At 45.8% G+C, this 19,371-nt stretch overlaps 1 long non-coding RNA gene across 1 annotated transcript; it reads left to right on the top strand.

Moving 5' to 3' along the window:
- The first annotated feature begins 3,429 nt into the window (after positions 1-3,429).
- LOC114803264 (uncharacterized) lies at positions 3,430-8,202 on the top strand. Its single transcript, XR_003751898.1, has 3 exons — positions 3,430-5,392; positions 6,526-6,604; positions 7,344-8,202. It is a non-coding gene; the product is annotated as an uncharacterized LOC114803264 (long non-coding RNA).
- The last annotated feature ends 11,169 nt before the right edge of the window (positions 8,203-19,371 follow it).

Raw genomic sequence — 19,371 nt, 5'->3', positions numbered from 1 at the left:
TGGTCCCAGAGCCTCCGCCGACCGTTCCAGGCACCCCAGGCAGGTGCCTTCTGGGACCATGCAGCCCCTCTTGCTGCACGTCCCTGCTGGCAAGGTGGGGGTATTGCCAGAATGTCCAGCTAGCCCCTTCTGCGTCCGTTGGGACAAGCAGGCCCTCTTCCTACCTGTCCCAGCTGGGTCCTCATGGTACTCCACCCCTCTGGAGGCGGACGCAGGCCCATGCCTGGCCCGCCCTCCATACTGGCTACCGGAGGACCCAGCTCCAATGCTTCCCACCCACCCTCCCCTCAGGAGGAGCCCCCAACCCGAACTGCACCCCCCCAAAAAATTTATTTGGGGGAGCACCCCCCCGGCTAAAATTAGGGGAACTTTGGGGCTCATCCACCTCGCCTTGGACCAGTGCAGTCAGGTTAGGAACTCCCTTCCTGGGGTTCGGCTCCGCTGCTGGGTTGCCATCTGGTGGACACAAAGAGGGGAAGTGGGGGCGACATACGGACACAAATGCTACACACACACACACACACAGACAGAGACAAACAGAAGAGAGGATTGTCTGGCTCCCTCTCTGAGGTCTCCGGGACCTCCTCAGGGGGCACAGCCAGGATCTCAGGAGGCATGACCTTCTCGTATCTCGCCAGTGCTGAGTCTTCTTGTCCCTGATCCTGACTGGCGCTGGATGTCGCCCTGTTCCACCAGCTTCCTCCTCGCCATCTTCCTCCTCGCTGTTGTCGCACCCCTGGGAGTGACATGGGTCTCCACAGACCTCGCGATGATCCTGGATGGGCACGATGGGCGAAGCCATCCCGGCACTGACCGCCCAATCCGCGTCATTCTCGTCGTAGTCCGTGACGACCTCGTACCCTCGGAAGTCACGTGGGTCTTCAAGGATGTCGCGACAATCTTGGACGCATGCAGGACGCCATCCTGGCCCTGACCGCCCAATGAAAATCCACATCATTGTCGCTTACATCATCCGTGACCTCCCACCGGTGACTCCGAGGGTCATCCACCCTGCTGGCATTCTGGACCCAGGGTGCGATCAATTCCCATGGGCAGTACTCTGGCCATTCAGGCTGGAGCCTGCCCACCTCTTCGCTGGACGGATGCCGCCGTTCTTGCTTCTCACCCCCCTGGAAGTGATGTGGGTCCCCACGGACCCTGCGACGATCGCGGACTGGCATTTCCAGTGCTTTCGTCGTCGTTGTCTGTGTTGCCCCAGTCCACGGGGACCCTTGCCAGCAGAGTGCAGAGTTCCTGGCTCAACATGGCGAAGATCGTGGGGTCTTCGTCATACCAGATGTTGGTGCTTTATAGTCCGTTATTGTCCTTAGTCCCTGACACAGACTCCTAGAGTCACTCTGTTCAAGTTGTGACTCTAGTTTCTTCCCGTAGCGCTGCTTCACTTCATTCACCACTTTCCTGACATTGTATGACGGAGCCTTATACGGTACCATGAAAGCCCCACGTTATAGGTAGCGGTGCGAGATCTCAGAGCATTGCGGATGGTTTTATCCACCCACGGCTTCAGATTGGGAAACATTCTGATGATTGTTATGAGCTTTTATTTGTATTTAGGCATGTGGAAGATGGCATCATGGTTGGATTTCCCAAACAGTGGACGAGATTGTGCCTTGTAACCGTCCTTGATTGTGGTGTAACAATGGTCCAATGTCCTATCGCCCCTAGTGGGGCAGGTGACATGCTGATGAAAGACATGCTGCACATTTGAGGCTGACATGGATGGCGTGGTCCGGCACCGCTGGGTTCAGCTATGTCTCGGTGAAGCAGAGGAGGTTGCAGTCCCAGATGTCTCTCTAGAACTTTACCCTGGCCCTGAGGTCATCGCGTTTGTTCTCCAGTGACTAGACGTTGGCGAGCAGGATGCTAGGCAGAGGTGTGCAGTGTGCACGGGCTAGGTGGCAGGGAAGCCAAATCAGGTCCTTCCACCAGCTCCACTACAGCCTATCACAGTAATTGGAGAACTGTTTGAGAGTGTCCTTTGCCGAAGACCAGGGCTGGTAAATTTTTTTTACTGACAATCATGTGTGCTGATACACGCTACCCTGAGGCTATTCCTTTTTGTTCTTTGAAAACAAAACCGATCATTAAAGCACTGATTCGGTTCTTTTTTACTTTTAGTTTACCTAAGGTGGTACAAACCAATTATGGATCAAAATTTTTGTCACTATTATTTAAGCAAGTCCAAGTCCAGAACTCTCTATTAAGCATGTGACTTAAGGTCAAGTGCCTTGAGTCAAGGAGCTCTGGAAGGCTTTTACCAAACTCTCAAGTCCATGTTCCGGGTGTATTGTGTAGAGACAGCAGAGAAGTCGGATGAAGCTCTTCTGTTGCTGCTGTTTGCTGTTCATGAGACCATGCAAGAGTCGCTTGGGTTTAGTCCTGCTGATCTCATTTTTGGACACTCGATTCGGGAACCTCTGAAAGTGTTGCGTGAGCATTGGTCAGAAAAAAATTCACTCAAACAATGTATTCAGCTCAGAGAAAAATTAAAAAACTTTATAATTGCAAATCCATGCCACGGTCATTTCAGCAGGGAGATCAGGTGTTAGTTTTATTACCTACCATTGGTTCTGCCCTTCAAGCCAAATACACTGGCCCATTTGCTGAAGTTGGACGATATCTATGTCTTCTAAATGTTCAAGAATTCTTTTGTGACACACATATGCACGTAAGATGAAATTTCTTTTGAAATGGATTTCCAGCAGTGATTTTCCAATGATAAGCAATGACTAGCATGAATACGTTATCATGTTCATCTTAGTATTCCTCTTCTTCAATATTCCACATGTAAAGTCTACGTCAATGCAGATTCATTTACATCCCTTTTAGAATGCAGCATAATAATGAAGAGCTTGTTTTTCTTCCTGAGAGAATGTGTGTTTCCTCATGATGCATCTATGACCTCAGTCTAGTATAGGTGCTGAATCTTGGTATAATTTTTAATGACCAGTCCTTGCACAAAGTAAGGGACATGAGACATCTTTATTAAGAAGTCTTTCTTCCATGCACACATACAAAATTGTAGAGTAAGATGTGAAATTCCAGGTAATTCCAGGCACACACATCAAAGGACAAATCCTGATCGGTCTGTGGGAACTTTTTGGGAGTCAAATGTATAAAAGAGTTTTCTCTTGTGGACTGAGGCTGCTCTTCACTTCATGCTCCATCAGGAGTTGGGAGGTTCTCCCCTGAGTTTCTGAGTCTTGCTTTCGCTCTGCCTCTCTGCAGCTTGGTTTCTGGCTTTTTTCTCTCTTCCTCTATCCCTTCCTCCTTTACTTTGTTTTTTTTTCTGTAACATTGGTACAATTTCTAAATGCAATATTTACATGTAACTGCAATAGTAATCTACTGGTGTTAATAAACTAGAAACTATTTATTCCTGTAACCTCTATTGTGCCATATCTCTTTCATGCCAGGTAACATCAGACGAGTGTTTTAAAATAAAGTGCTTGTGCATATTTCTTTACATTAGAAAAGAAAAATATAAGATAAAAATTATTTCCTTAGACAGCTGATATTCTGCAGAGTCACAATCATAGACTGTGGTGCTCTGATGCTCTACATCATTCACGCAAACAGCTTCCACAGAAGGATGTCAAGCAAATATTCATATATTTAAATAAAAAAAAGCCTTTAAATTAACAATAAATGAACAAATAATAACTAATTTCTTTTCAATCAAAATATATACTATGTATAATAACTGAATCAATTATTTCCATAATGCTCTATGAAATGCATTTGCACCTTGAAAGTATTCTGTTATGGTGGTATCACAAGTGTTGACTGAAACAGAAGCTGTAGGCCTGCAAATGTGGTGGTAGGTACAGTTACAACTTGCAATGGAGTTCAAAAGCTGAACAGCTCTTAACTGTGTTAGACTTAGGTTATCAGTTTGTTCATTGTAAGGTTCTGAACTTTGTTCAGAATGTATACATTTACACTGGTTTATAAAAAGCAAATATAAACACTGAGTAACATTAAAAGAAATACATTCTCTTTGTGAAAACTTAGTATGATGAATTTTTTTTTTTTAAGAAGGAACCAATCAAGGAACCAAGCATGTTTGCACCAAAGTAGTCATCCATTAACTAAAGCCTCCATAAGATCTTACTGTATTTCCCAGAATAGGTCTTTCATATTTGTTGATTTCATCGTTGGACTACTATGCATTATGCATTCTTGAGTGACCTCTAGTCTCTGCAATCTGAATACTGCTGAGGTATAGCCTGTCATGTACCAGAATAATCCAAATGGCTATGCTAGTGTTCTGGGGAGTCCACCCCAGTCTCCCATTTATATTGTGTTGTTCCTCCTGATTGGGGGGGAGAATGTTACATACTCACAGTGGGGTGTCGTTGGCGTGTTGTGCAATGTGTGTTACATCTGTTCTGAGTTCTAGGTTCTTGCAGTAATACATTGTGGGTATACATAAGTAAAAAAACTGCATCAAACATAATCTTTCAGTGTACTATTCACACCCCTGTTACTTCCCTGTGTCAGGATTGATGGCACCTGGACTCATCATCTGTGCCCAATCCTGACAGCATTTAAAAGCCGGGGATTTCTGCCCCTTCGGGAGAGACAGCATTTTCGTGAACTTGACCTGGCAACGATGTATGTGTATGTATTTTGAGTTCTGGCAATTGCCACACTCCTGCGGGTTTGTTTACGTTGTCCCCCTTTTTTTCACTTTTCGGCCATCGTGTTCTTTTTTTTTATTGTATTTATAATAAATCCCTTTTCCAGCATGTCCCGCCACTGCGTTTCCTTCCCCTGTCAGCTCACCGGCATGACAGAATGCCGTCGCTCTACCCAAAAGCGCAGAGGAAAGAAGCAGAGGAGAAGAAGCGACGCGAATGACACAGCCCGGCACTCAGAAAGCGGACACCAACGGAGAGACGCGCCACCCGTTCTGGTGGAGCGCTTTCTCCCTGATGAGCCATGGTGAGTGGCACCACGTGATGACGTCGACCCCTGGAGAATCCGCGAAACCCGGAAGCGGCAAAATCGGCTGGTGAGTGGGCGGAGCGAAGATGATGGCGTCGGCAGCAGCGAGGAAGTGACGTGGGCAGCGAGCGCAGAGGATGTGACCCCCACGATCTTCGCCATGTCGAGCCAGAAACTCTGCGCTCTGCTGGCAAGGTTCCAGTGCTAGTGCAAGAAGGCCCAGCACTGGAGGGCTGAGGAGGTCCCGGAGAGCCCAGAGAGGGAGCCAGACTGTCTCTGTCTGTCTCTGTCTGTGAGTGTGTGTGTGGCATTTGTGTTCGTATGTCGCCCCAACTTCACCTGTTTTTGTACACCAGATGGCGACCCAGCAGCAGCACCGAATCCCAGGGAGGGAGTCCAGAATGAGGTGGACGAGCCCAAGGTACCTCTAAGTCCAGCCAGGGGGGAGTGCTCCCCCAAAGGATTTTTTGGGGGGTGCAGTTTGGGTTGGGGGGGTCCTCCTAAGGGGAGGGGAGGTAGGGAAGCGACGGAGCTGGGTCCTCTGGTAGCCGATGAGGATGGCGGGCCAGGCATAGGCCTGGATCCGTCTGCAGAGGGGCAGTGTGCCATAGAGGCCCATGGTAGGGGCGGTGTGCCATAGAGCCCCATCCATCCCAACGGATGCAGAGGAGGCTAGCCGGATATTATGGCAATACCCCCACCTTGGCACCAGGAATGTGCAGTGAGAGGGGCTGCATTTTCCCAGAAGGTATTAGCCTGGAGTGCCGGGAAAGTCGCCGGAGGTTCCAGGACCGTCTCCCTGCGCGATGCAGGGAGGGAAGCTGGCTGCTCTGCCAGCAGGGACGTGCAGCGAGAGAAGTTGCGTGGTCCCTGAAGGCACCAGTCTGGGGTGCCTGGAACGGTCGCCAGAGGCTCCGGGACCGGGATCGGCCCTGATTTCTGTGTGCATGTTCGAGGGTCCGGGGCCGCCACGCCGGGGAGCCAGCCCGAGGAACCAGGGCCGCCACGCCAGGGAGCCAACCCCAGCCCATGCCAGGGAGCCAGCCCAATTGTCATGCCGGCTAGCTGACGGGGAAAAGAAGTGCAGAGGCGGGACATACTGGAAAGAGATTTCATTATAAATAAAATACTTGGTTGTCAATTCATCCTAAATTGGGACGTGGTTGTCCAGCTCTGGCCTCAATTGAACCTCCACCTCTGTTTCGATGCTCATAGAGGACCCATACTCCTCTGTCCACTTTGCAAGAAGACATTTTATCACTGAAAGAACCAAAAAATAAGTTGGTCTCGCAGTTGATGGTAATGCTCCCACCTTTTCAGCATTTGAAGCCTCTTTTATATTTATGAAAGCTGTGCAAGAGGTGAGAGAGAAAGAGCGAGTGTGCGTGTGAGAAGAATACTTGCTGAGTTCTTAGAGTGGGCTGAGCTATACAGAGCCAATCATCTTGCTCAGAGGGGGCTACCAGGTTTGCATTTTTTTTGGCAGTTTCAAGACAATAGCTGATTATTAAGTATAAATAATATTTATTTTGTCATTTTTTTGTTTTCTTTGAGGTGGGTTGACACTCCAGTCACCACTGTCCTGAAATTGGCTTGGGCTGCTGCAACCGTGCTTTGGAGTAAGTAATATATAGTAAGTTTATTTGTTTTTTATATTAAACATCGTATGAAAATGAACATGGCGTGAGGGCCATAAAGATCTCTAGACATAGTTAATACTGAACAGTTAACTCCTACACACAGCACTTGCCCGAAATCAGCATGTCTCAGCAGCCTCAGGCCTGTCCCTAATCGAGGCCACGACTGGCCGCTAATCAATCTAGTTTCCCACAGACTCAGGGACAGGTACCAATAGCGAACCGACATCACAGCTGGTGCTGATCTTCCACTGTGGGACAGGGTGTGGGTCTCAACTTGGGGCCTGCCCATGACATCGGACACCGAGAAGCTAGGGCCCCGTTACGTTGTCCCGTTGAATTTATTTACTCAAAACAACCAGGGCTTCCCAATTTCCCTAACTTCTTCTGTATTTCACTTGTCTGCCGTACGTTTTTGACCCCAATGAAGCCGAACTCTTGCCCCTCCACTGACCACAATTCAGCCCAGAATCCGACAGTCCCATTCTCCAGGAGTTTAATACATGATCAACAGGACAGGGAAGACATCCATGAAAACATGTCTAAAGTGTAGAACGTTTTCCTCATTGTTTGTCTGTCTCATACAAAGGCTTACATTTTATTGCTTGCTGTTGCATCCCATAATGTGCGCACTTTGCTCACAAACTGAGAGCCCTATTCACAGTGCTTTGGTGACTTCGAAGCATGAAAAAAGAATTTTGAACTGCTTCAAAACCCATATTCTACCTTGTACAGGTTCTGCTGCAGTGTAAAGATTTGGCAAGGCAGCTGAAGCACTGCACTGTGGGATCTGTAACACTGTGTTATCAGCGCTTCATACTGCTGGGCCACACATGGAATCACATGGACTGTCTTTTTCAACCTTGTGTTTCTGGAGGACAGTCGACTGCAACTCTCCCAGCTCTTTATTCTCCCTTTTACCTCATTACATCTGTTCCCAAATGATTTTAGCATGTTCTCTATGTTAGCATATTAAATTTTATGTTAGCATGTTCTCTTAACATGAAAACCACACACTCCTTTATTTGTATTGTTGTATCCATTAGATTACTGCTCAATTGTTAGGAAGGGATGAAATAAAAAGTTAATTTAATGTTGTGTTATGTGTAACTTTGCACATGTACAGTCCATGACAAAAGTCTTGTCGCTTGTCTAAAAATTGACTTGAAGTGCCACTGAAATATATTTCTAATCAAGATTTTTTTTTACAAGACATGGCTCATTTTATTTTTGTCAAATTCCTCCTGTAAGTCGCTTTGGATAAAAGCATCTGCAAAATAAATTAAAGTAAAGTAAAGTCAGGGACTGTACATGTTATTCTAGTATAAAATAACAGGTTTTTGCATGCTTGAAAGCTTCCTTCTTTGGAAGAATGTGACAGCGATCTTATCTCCTTGTTCCCAACGTGTGTAGCTGTTAACAGTCCTGGTAAGCCAGGTTACAACATGTAGAATTGTGCATACTTCTTTCGTCAGTATGTTTCCACCACTTCATTAAAGTCCTCAGGTGATGAATGGGAAAACGTGCTTTTATGGTTCGGGTTGGGCTATGAACTCTTTCAGAGTTTAGCTTATATGGTCTGTTAATAATGAAGAAGAGCTTTTAACTTTTTGTAATAATGTAATAAAATATATTGATTCAATAAGTGGGGCAGAGCAATAGCGAAGGCTCTGTCACCCCTCTGCTTTAGGTGTGATCGTGGGATGTGCAGGAGGTCATTGCTGTTAGATCTCAAAAATCTAGTGGTTGGCTGAAGATGAACAAGATCTGTTATGTATGGTGGGGCCTGTCTATTTATAGAAATGCAGACCAGGACCACCCGACACAGGAACAGCTTCTTCCCCCTCGCCATCTCCCTCCTAAACAGCTGAAAACTAGTAAAATTATTTTAAATGTGTTAACTCTTTATACGCTGCAGTATTCTGGACTAACTGACCAAAATAAAAAGCATTGCAGTAGTCAGGCTGCGATGTAATAAAAGCATGAATGGCCTTCATGAAATCACTTCAACAGAGCAGAACTGAATCATGAAGTCCCAAAACACAGAAAACACATTGATTGACCCACCAGGGAAAAAAAAAAAAAAAAATCACACTGGACCACTGTTACACCACCATAAAAGATGCATATCGCTCTGTTCCCCGGCCAGCTTTGGGACATTCTGATCACTGCCTGGTCCATCTTATTCCAGTTTACAGGCAACAACCCAAACGGGCCGAGCCTGTGGTCAAAACTGTGAAGAAGTGGACCAATGCAGGAACTGCAAGACTGTTTTGACTGCACTGATTGGTCTGTTTTTGAAGCTGCATCTAAAAATCACGAAGTTGAGCGGCTGGTACTCTGGTACAGTCAACACAGCCTGGACTGAACACGCTCAAGACTGTGGAGATGACGGTGGACTTCAGGAGACATCCCTTAGCATTGCTCCCCCTCACCATATCAGACAGCCCGGTGTCTATTGTGGAGACCTTCAAGTTCCTGGGCACCACCAAAATCCCAGGACCTGAAGTGGGAGACCAACATCTTCACCATCCTCAGCAGAGGATGTACTTCCTGAGGCAACTGGGGAAGTACAGTCTTCCACAGGAGCTGCTGATCCAGTTCTACACTGCAGTCATTGAGTCTGTCTTGTGCTCCTCCATGGAGCAGCCACTAAAAGAGACTGTGCGGACAGCAGAAAGGATCACCGGTGCCCCCTGCTCTCCATCAAGGATCAGTACCTCTCAATATCCAGGAAAAGGGCAGGGAAAATCATCTCAGACCCCTCACACCCTGGACACAGACTTTTTGACCTGCTGCCCTCTGGCAGACGTTATAGAAATGCAGACCAGGAACAGCCAACACAGGAACAGCTTCTTCCCCCTCGCCATCTCCGTCCTAAACAGCTGAACTGTCACACTGCAAATCACCTTAAGCATTGCAGTGCACTTTATGTACACTCTGTTTATAGGATTAATTTTTTGCCTATTTATTTATAGACCTATGTACATTCTTACATATATTTATTTATAGTCAGTATATATAGTTATAAGCAGCACAAACAAATTCCACAACTTGTACAATAACACTTACACACATCCTTGCTGTGTTTTTTACACTGTACTTGTGTCACGTCCATGCGGGCATGACGCGGCGGGTGAACGGAGAGGAGGACGTGGAGTGACGAGGAATGACGAGGAATGAAGGACACTTTCACCTGACATCACGGAACAGGGGTTTAATGGTGAATCACAGGACAGGGGAGACATCCGAGACGTAGACACTGGTGAACACAGAACATAACTTCAAGGACCTGACCGCAGGCAGAAACGAACAGGGCAGCTTTATACATTTTACACAGGTGAAAACGATTAGGGAACATTACACATGACAACAATGAAACTCCGGTCCGGATCCTGATCCTGATCTGGAACGGAGTAACCCCCATTTCGGACTGGATCCTGACAACTTGAGAGACCGGAATCAAATTCCTTGTATGTCCTTGTACTTACTTGACCAATAAATATGATTCTGATTCAGATTCTTATTAAAATGTATAAAGGCTTTACTTTTTTAACTAAAAGTCTCAGATGATAGAAACTTGACTCGACTACATTCCTCATTACACCCAGGTTTCATAAAACCTAAAAATTCCTGAGCCAAGCATGGCTCCTCCTGAGTGATGGAACGGCACTGAGGGGAACTGCAAAGCTGATCCGAGTGGTCAACTGGACAACAGGCCACACCACCCACATCATCACTCTCATGTCTCCTCTTGTCTGCCGCCCTGGAGTGGAAACACCTGAAAGCCTTCGTGGAATTCGGGGAGGCAGGAAACTTCATGGACTTTTTCTATTGAAACGGATTTCCAGCAGTGATTTTCCAATGATAAGCAATGACTAGCATGAACACGTTAGCATGTTCATCTTAGCATTCCTTTTCTTCAATATTCCACATGTAAAGTCTACGTCAATGCAGATTCGTTTACATCCCTTTTAGAATGCAGCAGGATAATGAAGACCTTGTTTTTCTTCCTGAGAGAATGTGTTTCATCATGATGCATCTATGACCTCAGTCTAGTATAGGTGCTGAATCTTGGTATAGTTTTTAATGACCAGTCCTTGCACAAAGTAATGGACATGAGACATCATTATTAAGAAGTCTTTCTTCCATGCACACATACAAAATTGTAAAGTAAGATGCGAAATTCCAGGTAATTCCAGGCAGACACATCAAAGGACAAATCCTGATTGGTCTGTGGGAACTTTTTGGGAGTCAAATGTATAAAAGAGTTTTCTCTTGTGGACTGAGGCTGCTCTTCACTTCATGCTCCATCAGGACCTGGGGAGTTCTCCCCTGAGTTTCTGAGTCTTGCTTTCGCTCTGCCTCTCTGCAGCTTGGTTTCTGGCTTTTTTCTCTCTTCCTCTATCCCTTCCTCCTTTACTTTGTTTTTTTTTTCTGTAACATTGGTACAATTTCTAAATACAATATTTACATGTAACTGCAACGGTAATCTACTGGTGTTAATAAACTAGAAACTATTTATTCCTGTAACCTCTATTGTGCCATACCTCTTTCATGCCAGGTAACATCAGACGAGTGTTTTAAAATACAGTACTTGTGCGTATTTCTTTACATTAGAAAAGAAAAATATAAGATAAAAATTATTTCCTTAGATATGTGAGACAGCTGATATTCTGCAGAGTCACAATCAAAGACTGTGGTGATCTGACCCTCTACATCATTCACGCTCACAGCTTCCACAGAAGGATGTCAAGCAAATATTCATATAATTAAATAATAAAAAGCCTTTAAATTAACAATAAATGAACAAATAATATTTAATTCCCTTTCAATCAAAATATATTATGTATAATAAATTAATCAATTATTTCCATAATGCTCTATCAACTGCATTTGCACCTTGAAAGTATTCTGTTATGGTGGTATCACAAGTGTTGACTGAAAGAGAAGCTGTAGGCCTGCAAATGTGGTGGTAGGTACAGTTACAACTTGCAATGGAGTTCAAAAGCTGAACAGCTCTTATCTGTGTTAGATTTAGGTTATCGTTTGTTCATTGTAAGGTTCTGAACTTTGTTCAGAATTTATACATTTACACTGGTTTATAAAAAGCAAATATTAACGCTGAGTAACATTAAAAGAAACACATTCTCTTTGTGAACACTTAGTATGATTAATGTTTGTTTTTTTTCTAAGAAGGAACTAATCAAGGAACCAAGCATGTTTGCACCAAAGTAGTCAACCATTAACTAAAGCCTCCATAAGATCTTACTGTATTTCCCAGAATATGTCTTTCACAGTGTTGATTTCATCTATGGCTGTGGAAAAAAATCGATTTAATCGATTTATTGATTTTGTAGTTTAAAAGCGGGACTTTCCCGCATTTTGTCCTTGTTGGTTACTGTAGCACTATATGAGCCAGCCCCCGCCCCGCGTAACACGGTCAAAACAACATGGCAGCGTGTTGCAGAGAACTACTTCCAAAGAAAGGCGCAGGTAATTCTGTCATTTGGAACTGGTTTGGTTTTGATGCAACAGACGAAAGACAGACGAAGCCTTGCTGCAAAATATGTTTCAAGGCTGTTGCTGCTGAAAGCAGCAGTACAACAAATCTTTTCCAGCACCTGAGGAATAAACATCCCGAAGAAAACGGCTCCTCTAGCACACCTGCTAAAAAGCAAACTACACTTCCTGACAGCTTTACAAACTGTGTGCCTTATGATAAGAACGGAGCGCGATGGAAAGTGATTACAGAGGCGATCACGTTTTATATTGCCACAGACATGCTGCCAATTTATTCTGTCGAAAAGCGAGGCTTTAATCACATGCTGAAAGTATTAGATGCGAGGTACGTTGTCCCCAGTCGCAAATATTTCGCCGATGTACCGCTGCCTCACCTGTACAATACAACTCGGGAAAAGATGCATGCAAACACAGGCATGTTTCATTTTTTATATTCACACTATACTGAGAAAATTTAAGCTACTGTTAAGTTGTTGCACTTTTGCTTAAACCTGGGTTAAAGCTTGAAATTGTTGAATGACAGAGCCTCATTTACTTTTTGTTTTGGGATTCTAAGCATTTTAACTCTTGAGGACATCCATAGCAATAAAGTTGCACTTTTGATACAATATCTGATGTCTGCAGCCATTTTTAAGTGCATTGGGAAAAAAAACGAAAATTGAATCGAAACTCGAATTTTTCTTTAAAAACCGAAGATTTTTTTTTAGGCAAAATCGCCTAGGATTTATTTTTAACCCATCACCCTGTGTGAGCAGTGGGCAGCCATGACAAGCGCCCGGGGAGCAGTGTGTGGGGACGGTGCTTTGCTCAGTGGCACCTCAGTGGCACCTTGGCGGATCGGGATTCGAACCAGCAACCTTCTGTTTACGGGGCTGCTTCCTTAACCGCTAGGCTACCACTGCCCCGGTTCTTGAGTGACCTCTAGTCTCTGCAATCTGAATACTGCTGAGGCATAGCCTGTCACGTACCAGAATAATCCAAATGGCTATGCTGGTGTTCTGGGGAGTCCACCCCAGTCTCCCATTTATATTGTGTTGTTCCTCCTGATTGGGGGGGAGAATGTTACATACTCACAGTGGGGTGTCGTTGGCGTGTTGTGCAATGTGTGTTACATCTGTTCTGAGTTCTAGGTTCTTGCAGTAATGCATTGTGGGTATACATAAGTAAAAAAAAACTGCATCAAACATAATCTTTCAGTTTGCTATTCACACCCCTGTTACTTCCCTGTGTCAGGATTGATGGCACCTGGACTCATCATCTGTGCCCAATCCGGACAGCATTTCCGCCCCTTCGGGAGAGACAGCATTTTCGTGAACTTGACCTGGCAACGATGTATGTGTATGTATTTTGAGTTCTGGCAATTGCCACACTCCTGCGGGTTTGTTTACGTTGTCCCCCTTTTTTTCCCTTTTCGGCCAACGTGTTCTTTTTTTTTATTGTATTTATAATAAATCCCTTTCCCAGCATGTCCCGCCGCTGTGCTTCCTTCCCCTGTCAGCTCACCGGCGTGACAGAATGCCGTCGCTGTACCCAAAAAAGCAGAGGAGAAGAAGCGCCGCAAATGACGCAGCCCGGCGCTCAGAAAGCGGATAATAACGGAGAGACGCGCCACCCATTCTGGTGGAGCGCTTTCTCCCTGATGAGCCATGGTGAGTGGAGAATCCGCGAAACCCGGAAGCAGCAACGTCGGCGGGTGAGTGGGCGGAGCGAAGACGATGGGTACATGCCAATCTGGGTCAGCATGGGGCTGGGGCGCAGCCCTCTGCCAGCGGGGAGAGACAGACAGAATGAGTTTTTGCAGAGAGTTTCAGCAGAGACTGAGGGTGGAGTTTGATAGGCCAGAACCTGAGCCAGGGATCGAACTCTGCCCCTCCACCACATCCAGCGCCAGTCAGGATCTGGTGCAAGAAGGCCCAGCACTGGAGGGCTGAGGAGGTCCCGGAGAGCCCAGAGAGGGAGCCAGACTGTCTGTCTCCTTCTGTGAGTGTGTGTTCGTATGTCGCCACTTCCCCTCTTTTTGTCCACCAGATGGCGACCCAGCAGCGGCGCCGAACCCCAGAGAGGGAGTCCAGAATGAGGTGGACGAGCCCCAAGGTACCTCTAAGTCCAGCCGGGGGGGGAGTGCTCCCCCAAAGGATTTTTTGGGGGGTGCAGTTCGGTTGGGGGGGTCCTCTTAAGAGGAGGGGAGGTAGGGAAGCGACGGAGCTGGGTCCTCTGGTAGCCGATGAGGAGGGCGGGCCAGGCATAGGCCTGGGTCCGTCTGCAGAGGGGCAGTGTGCCATAGAGCCCCATGGTAGGCATGAGGACCCAGCTGGGGCAGGCAGGAAGAGGGCCTGCTTGTACCAACAGATGCAGAAGAGGCTAGCCGGATATTATGGCAATACCCCCACCTTGGCACCAGGGATGTGCAGTGAGAGGGGCTGCATTTTCCCAGAAGGTATTAGCCTGGAGTGCCGGGAAAGTCGCCGGAGGTTCCAGGACTGTCTCCCTGCGCGATGCAGGGAGGGAAGCTGGCTGCTCTGCCAGCAGGGACGTGCAGCGAGAGAAGTTGCGTGGTCCCTGAAGGCACCAGTCTGGGGTGCCTGGAACGGTCACCAGAGGCTCCGGGACCGGGATCGGCCCTGATTTCTGTGTGCATGTTCGAGGGTCCGGGGCCGCCACGCCGGGGAGCCAGCCCGAGGAACCAGGGCCGCCACGCCAGGGAGCCAACCCCAGCCCATGCCAGGGAGCCAGCCCAATTGTCATGCCGGCTAGCTGACGGGGAAAAGAAGTGCAGAGGCGGGACATACTGGAAAGAGATTTCATTATAAATAAAATACTTGGTTGTCAATTCATCCTAAATTGGGACGTGGTTGTCCAGCTCTGGCCTCAATTGAACCTCCACCTCTGTTTCGATGCTCATAGAGGACCCATACTCCTCTGTCCACTTTGCAAGAAGACATTTTATCACTGAAAGAACCAAAAAATAAGTTGGTCTCGCAGTTGATGGTAATGCTCCCACCTTTTCAGCATTTGAAGCCTCTTTTATATTTATGAAAGCTGTGCAAGAGGTGAGAGAGAAAGAGCGAGTGTGCGTGTGAGAAGAATACTTGCTGAGTTCTTAGAGTGGGCTGAGCTATACAGAGCCAATCATCTTGCTCAGAGGGGGCTACCAGGTTTGCATTTTTTTGGCAGTTTCAAGACAATAGCTGATTATTAAGTATAAATAATATTTATTTTGTCATTTTTTTGTTTTCTTTGAGGTGGGTTGACACTCCAGTCACCACTGTCCTGAAATTGGCTTGGGCTGCTGCAACCGTGCTTTGGAGTAAGTAATATATAGTAAGTTTATTTGTTTTTTATATTAAACATCGTATGAAAATGAACATGGCGTGAGGGCCATAAAGATCTCTAGACATAGTTAATACTGAACAGTTAACTCCTACACACAGCACTTGCCCGAAATCAGCATGTCTCAGCAGCCTCAGGCCTGTCCCTAATCGAGGCCACGACTGGCCGCTAATCAATCTAGTTTCCCACAGACTCAGGGACAGGTACCAATAGCGAACCGACATCACAGCTGGTGCTGATCTTCCACTGTGGGACAGGGTGTGGGTCTCAACTTGGGGCCTGCCCATGACATCGGACACCGAGAAGCTAGGGCTGCGTTACGTTGTCCCGTTGAATTTATTTACTCAAAACAACCAGGGCTTCCCAATTTCCCTAACTTCTTCTGTATTTCACTTGTCTGCCGTACGTTTTTGACCCCAATGAAGCCGAACTCTTGCCCCTCCACTGACCACAATTCAGCCCAGAATCCGACAGTCCCATTCTCCAGGAGTTTAATACATGATCAACAGGACAGGGAAGACATCCATGAAAACATGTCTAAAGTGTAGAACGTTTTCCTCATTGTTTGTCTGTCTCATACAAAGGCTTACATTTTATTGCTTGCTGTTGCATCCCATAATGTGCGCACTTTGCTCACAAACTGAGAGCCCTATTCACAGTGCTTTGGTGACTTCGAAGCATGAAAAAAGAATTTTGAACTGCTTCAAAACCCATATTCCACCTTGTACAGGTTCTGCTGCAGTGTAAAGATTTGGCAAGGCAGCTGAAGCACTGCACTGTGGGATCTGTAACACTGTGTTATCAGCGCTTCATACTGCTGGGCCACACATGGAATCACATGGACTGTCTTTTTCAACCTTGTGTTTCTGGAGGACAGTCGACTGCAACTCTCCCAGCTCTTTATTCTCCCTTTTACCTCATTACATCTGTTCCCAAATGATTTTAGCATGTTCTCTATGTTAGCATATTAAATTTTATGTTAGCATGTTCTCTTAACATGAAAACCACACACTCCTTTATTTGTATTGTTGTATCCATTAGATTACTGCTCAATTGTTAGGAAGGGATGAAATAAAAAGTTAATTTAAGGTTGTGTTATGTGTAACTTTGCACATGTACAGTCCATGACAAAAGTCTTGTCGCTTGTCTAAAAATTGACTTGAAGTGCCACTGAAATATATTTCTAATCAAGATTTTTTTTTACAAGACATGGCTCATTTTATTTTTGTCAAATTCCTCCTGTAAGTCGCTTTGGATAAAAGCATCTGCAAAATAAATTAAAGTAAAGTAAAGTCAGGGACTGTACATGTTATTCTAGTATAAAATAACAGGTTTTTGCATGCTTGAAAGCTTCCTTCTTTGGAAGAATGTGACAGCGATCTTATCTCCTTGTTCCCAACGTGTGTAGCTGTTAACAGTCCTGGTAAGCCAGGTTACAACATGTAGAATTGTGCATACTTCTTTCGTCAGTATGTTTCCACCACTTCATTAAAGTCCTCAGGTGATGAATGGGAAAACGTGCTTTTATGGTTCGGGTTGGGCTATGAACTCTTTCAGAGTTTAGCTTATATGGTCTGTTAATAATGAAGAAGAGCTTTTAACTTTTTGTAATAATGTAATAAAATATATTGATTCAATAAGTGGGGCAGAGCAATAGCGAAGGCTCTGTCACCCCTCTGCTTTAGGTGTGATCGTGGGATGTGCAGGAGGTCATTGCTGTTAGATCTCAAAAATCTAGTGGTTGGCTGAAGATGAACAAGATCTGTTATGTATGGTGGGGCCTGTCTATTTATAGAAATGCAGACCAGGACCACCCGACACAGGAACAGCTTCTTCCCCCTCGCCATCTCCCTCCTAAACAGCTGAAAACTAGTAAAATTATTTTAAATGTGTTAACTCTTTATACGCTGCAGTATTCTGGACTAACTGACCAAAATAAAAAGCATTGCAGTAGTCAGGCTGCGATGTAATAAAAGCATGAATGGCCTTCATGAAATCACTTCAACAGAGCAGAACTGAATCATGAAGTCCCAAAACACAGAAAACACATTGATTGACCCACCAGGGAAAAAAAAAAAAAAAAAATCACACTGGACCACTGTTACACCACCATAAAAGATGCATATCGCTCTGTTCCCCGGCCAGCTTTGGGACATTCTGATCACTGCCTGGTCCATCTTATTCCAGTTTACAGGCAACAACCCAAACGGGCCGAGCCTGTGGTCAAAACTGTGAAGAAGTGGACCAATGCAGGAACTGCAAGACTGTTTTGACTGCACTGATTGGTCTGTTTTTGAAGCTGCATCTAAAAATCACGAAGTTGAGCGGCTGGTACTCTGGTACAGTCAACACAGCCTGGACTGAACACGCTCAAGACTGTGGAGATGACGGTGGACTTCAGGAGACATCCCTTAGCATTGCTCCCCCTCACCATATCAGACAGCCCGGTGTCTATTGTGGAGACCTTCAAGTTCCTGGGCACCACCAAAATCCCAGGACCTGAAGTGGGAGACCAACATCTTCACCATCCTCAGCAGAGGATGTACTTCCTGAGGCAACTGGGGAAGTACAGTCTTCCACAGGAGCTGCTGATCCAGTTCTACACTGCAGTCATTGAGTCTGTCTTGTGCTCCTCCATGGAGCAGCCACTAAAAGAGACTGTGCGGACAGCAGAAAGGATCACCGGTGCCCCCTGCTCTCCATCAAGGATCAGTACCTCTCAATATCCAGGAAAAGGGCAGGGAAAATCATCTCAGACCCCTCACACCCTGGACACAGACTTTTTGACCTGCTGCCCTCTGGCAGACGTTATAGAAATGCAGACCAGGAACAGCCAACACAGGAACAGCTTCTTCCCCCTCGCCATCTCCGTCCTAAACAGCTGAACTGTCACACTGCAAATCACCTTAAGCATTGCAGTGCACTTTATGTACACTCTGTTTATAGGATTAATTTTTTGCCTATTTATTTATAGACCTATGTACATTCTTACATATATTTATTTATAGTCAGTATATATAGTTATAAGCAGCACAAACAAATTCCACAACTTGTACAATAACACTTACACACATCCTTGCTGTGTTTTTTACACTGTACTTGTGTCACGTCCATGCGGGCATGACGCGGCGGGTGAACGGAGAGGAGGACGTGGAGTGACGAGGAATGACGAGGAATGAAGGACACTTTCACCTGACATCACGGAACAGGGGTTTAATGGTGAATCACAGGACAGGGGAGACATCCGAGACGTAGACACTGGTGAACACAGAACATAACTTCAAGGACCTGACCGCAGGCAGAAACGAACAGGGCAGCTTTATACATTTTACACAGGTGAAAACGATTAGGGAACATTACACATGACAACAATGAAACTCCGGTCCGGATCCTGATCCTGATCTGGAACGGAGTAACCCCCATTTCGGACTGGATCCTGACAACTTGAGAGACCGGAATCAAATTCCTTGTATGTCCTTGTACTTACTTGACCAATAAATATGATTCTGATTCAGATTCTTATTAAAATGTATAAAGGCTTTACTTTTTTAACTAAAAGTCTCAGATGATAGAAACTTGACTCGACTACATTCCTCATTACACCCAGGTTTCATAAAACCTAAAAATTCCTGAGCCAAGCATGGCTCCTCCTGAGTGATGGAACGGCACTGAGGGGAACTGCAAAGCTGATCCGAGTGGTCAACTGGACAACAGGCCACACCACCCACATCATCACTCTCATGTCTCCTCTTGTCTGCCGCCCTGGAGTGGAAACACCTGAAAGCCTTCGTGGAATTCGGGGAGGCAGGAAACTTCATGGACTTTTTCTATTGAAACGGATTTCCAGCAGTGATTTTCCAATGATAAGCAATGACTAGCATGAACACGTTAGCATGTTCATCTTAGCATT

Source organism: Denticeps clupeoides, chromosome 14 (assembly GCF_900700375.1).
Source record: "Denticeps clupeoides chromosome 14, fDenClu1.1, whole genome shotgun sequence".
In the NCBI taxonomy this organism is placed as follows: Eukaryota; Metazoa; Chordata; class Actinopteri; order Clupeiformes; family Denticipitidae; genus Denticeps; species Denticeps clupeoides.
Note: the sequence above shows the minus strand (reverse complement) of the source record. Positions and strands in the feature narration are given on the sequence as shown.